Genomic DNA, 4,094 nt, shown 5'->3' with positions numbered 1-4,094 from the left:
TAGTCAGGGGAGAAAATTGGTTTAGGTAATTGTGTTCAAGATGAAAAATATAATGTGTCATTAATTGAACAAAAGGGGTATTCATGAGCAAAAAGGTATAAAGATATATGCTAATTTTTATTTTATCCTTCTTTATTAGAAATTGGTTTAGGTAATTTTGTTGAAAATGTTGTCGATGAAGGAGTCAATTTAAATGAGGGGCCATTATGTTTGAAAATGTTGTGGATGAAGGAGACATTTGGGATAAGGGAACCAATATTTTGGAAGACAACTTGGTGGATGAGGGGATAACTGTTTAGGAAGACAACTCGGTGGATAAGGGGACCACAATGGTGGATGATGTTATTTATTCTAAACAAGAGTATGTAGATGAGGGACTAAATTGTAACATTGAGGAAGATGAAGGAACCATTATGGTGGATGAGGAACTAAACTGTAACACTGTTGAAGATGAGGAACTAAAGTGTGACATTGAGGAAGATGGTGAACTAGATGAAAGGACGGCATTGAGCATCCTGAGACACAATTGATTCCAAATTTTCAAAGGATGTATATTTGTTTTAAATCCTGATGACACGGTTTTTTAAAGTGCCTTCCCATAATATGGTTGAATGGATACTTCTTGAAAGGCTATTATGGTGGGAAAATACTTGCAGCTATTGGAAGGAGCCCAAATGACCAAATATTTCCAATTTCATTTGCTGTTGTGGAAGGTAAAACCAAGGATTCATGGAGTTAGTTCCTAGATTTATTGATAACTAGCCTAGGAGGTGCAAGATTATGCAAGATATACACATTCATTAATGATCAACAAAAGGTAATATATTTTGACATAGTTTGTATTTTTCTAAAATAAATGTTATTTCTTGAGTAGAATGTTATTTTTTGAGTTGAATGTAATTTATGTTTAATGCAGGGACTGTTACCAACTCTTATGAATTGCTCCCTAATGTTGAGCAAAGATTGTGTGTCAGGTATATTGTATCACTTTAATCTCTTATATTTCTATATGGTTTCATTATTGTCCTTTAACTCTAGGATTTGTGCATTTTAAGGTATCTATACAGTAACTTTAGGAAGAAATATACATGAATTAAATTTACAGGACAATTGTGGAAAATTTCTACAGCAAGTTATGTCAATGCATTTGAAAAGGTCATGCTTAAAATGAAGGATGTAAATAAGGAAGCATTCAAGCACTTGATTAAGATTTCACCAAGGTTTTGGAGCAAATCTAGGTTTACCCCAATATAATGTGTGATACTTTGGTGAACAACATGTCAGATGCATTCAACTCTATTTTTGTCGCAATTGGGATCAAACCAATTATAACAGTGATTGAAGAAATTAGAGTGTGTCTCATGTTGTGGTGGGAGTCAAACAGACAAAAGATTTCTAAATATGAAGGTGATATTTGACCAAATATCCAGAGAAGGATAGCAAAGGAATTCGAAAAAATCAACAACTTGATTGTGAGGTATTTAATGTTGACTTTGTTTTTTGTTTTACGTTTGGTTATGAAGTTGAATTGTTGTTGTGTTTTACACAGGCGTGCAAGTGAATAAGATTATGAGGTTAGGCATATCTCATATAATGGAGAAAAGTATATTGTGATCCTGTCCAAAAAGGAGTGCTCTTGTAGGAGATAGATGATGGCAGGGTTGACATGTTGTCATGCAATATCATGCATGAAAGCTCAACAATTGGGTTGAGTATTTTGTGCCTGATTGCTAAAAAAGAGCATGTTATGAGGCATGTTATTTACCTGTTATATATCCAGTGAATGGGGAAACTTTGTGGCATAAAATAGAGTATGTTAATTTACAGCCACCACCAATCAAAAGACAACCAGGAAGTCCAAAAAAGAAGTGGATCAGGGATGCGGCAGAAAATATGAGAGATGAGACACAACTAAAGTGAGCTAACTTTGGAATCAATTGCAGTATGTGCCACATGATTAGGCACAACAAAGCTACTTGAAAACTGCATGCACCAACTCAAAAAACTTAGCCTGAACCAAGTCAAACAACTCATTCTGAACCAAGTCAACATGCACCAACTCAGCCTGGATCAAGTCAAACTGCATCAACTCATCTTTAACTAACTGCTTTGTGATCTTATGTTTGTTATGATTTTTGTATTATTGTATGTGTAACTTAAACTTTTTGTATTATTGTCTTTGAACACAAACAATTATGGTTCAAAGGCAGCATTTTGTGCTTTATGACAATATGGTTCAATATAACAAGCATCTTACTTTTGATTATGTTCATGCAATCAGTATTTTATGCATTTTGTGCTTTGTTTACTTTTGATTGTGTATGGTTTAGTTCTGTGTCATATATTTGTCTGATAAATAACGTAAAATAGGAAGAACTTATTTACAATTTTGTTAGACTGTCAAACCTAATTATTTCAATATAGTCTATTTTCTAATTACATAGATTTCAACTTAGTTCCTTTATTTATTACATTGATTTCAATTAAGTCTCTTATCTATCAAACTTAAAATTTCTAGTTCCTTACTAAATATCTTTTGTTTCATTATGATTATTTACTGCATTATTACATAACATAGTTGACAACACAGAACATCATAAACAACTTTGTTATGGCAAAAATGATCACACAAAGCATAACACATATGTTTTGATCAACCAATTTTATTTAACCAACAAAGAAATTACATAGTCCATAACATAAAATTACATATTGTTTTGAGCATAACCCTATTTGAAATACATGGTTAAAAATACTACATTCAACCCTAAACTAATAATGCCAAACACCATAGAAATTTTCAACATTCATCTTGTGTGGACAACTTCATTCTTCAACTTAAAAGTTTTCTTCCTTTGCCTTTCAATCTTCAAATCTCTTACATCAACAACTTCATCACATACCCAATTGAAAAAATTGTATCCCTTTTCCATTTGATTTCCATAACTCATTCAAATCCAAAAAAAAAAATTCAACATTCACACTATTCAAATCTGTAACGGTACAAATAACACACTCTCCTTGGCACCAACACTCCCTCTTCTTGTTTCTTATGACCAGAAATCCAAATATCCCACAACTTTGGTTGTTTGATTTTGATTAGGTGCTGGAATTCATTGATATTTTAGTAGAACTTTCGAAGATGGTGGTTTGGATGAAGAGGAATCTTGAAGAAATTTGGAAGAAGAAAGACTAAAGAAAAAGATGAATAGTAACCCTAACTTCTTTCAGAAAACGCGTGAAAGAGAAAATGGAGCTTTACAACGTTAATATAAGTCTTTGTTGAGTCAGTGATTTAAGTAAAGCCTTGTTGTAATGCCACATCACTAGTATTAACGTTTTTTCTCACAATTTAATGGAAATGATTATGTTGGTTAACTAAATCGTGCTTAAAAGACTAATTTGTAATATTTATTAAATAAAAGATTAAAATGAAATTTAAAATTAAGTTAAAGGATTTCCACACTAATTAAACTTAAATAACACTATTAGGACAAAAAGCAAGAAGGAGGTAGGAAGAGAGGAATGATATAAAAGTAAAGTTAAAGAAAGAGAATATAATATGTAAGACATTCAAAAATTTGTAATTCCGGTCATGCATGCATTGTCTAAACTAAAGGTTACTAAAATAAGGTTTTTTTACCCAAATAGCCCATTTTTTCAAGAAAAATCCCAAAATACCCCAAGTTTCAAAAAAAATCCCAAAATATCCCACTTTTAGGAGGAGTCGCCAATTGAATTGGAGACTCCTCTTAAAACTTGAATGGAGGCGTCAATCCAATTGGCGCCTATGTGTAGGTTTTAAGAGGAGTCGCCAATTCAATTGGAGACTCCTCCTAAAAGCCTCAAATGACAAAACCTTCAACATAAAAGTTGTATATATTTTCAAGACAATGAATTTGGACTTAAATTTTGCATCATTTGGATTTTTTATGAGAAAGTTATGGGCACTTGAAGTTGGACTTTTTCACATTTCAATGGCTTTGGTCCAAAGTGACCTATAATGTTTTGTATTATCACATGTATTTCTTTTAGAATTCTGAAATTTTGTCCAACATAACAATTTAAGTAGACATCTTAAAATTTCCAATGCA

At 32.1% G+C, this 4,094-nt stretch overlaps 1 pseudogene; it reads left to right on the top strand.

Moving 5' to 3' along the window:
• The first annotated feature begins 329 nt into the window (after positions 1-329).
• The window catches only part of LOC127095025 (uncharacterized), a 16,411-nt pseudogene continuing 12,646 nt past the window's right edge, over positions 330-4,094 (top strand).

The sequence above is a fragment of the Lathyrus oleraceus genome, chromosome 6 (assembly GCF_024323335.1).
Source record: "Lathyrus oleraceus cultivar Zhongwan6 chromosome 6, CAAS_Psat_ZW6_1.0, whole genome shotgun sequence".
Classification (NCBI taxonomy): domain Eukaryota; kingdom Viridiplantae; phylum Streptophyta; class Magnoliopsida; order Fabales; family Fabaceae; genus Lathyrus; species Lathyrus oleraceus.
This window is presented reverse-complemented; position numbering and strand designations above follow the sequence as displayed.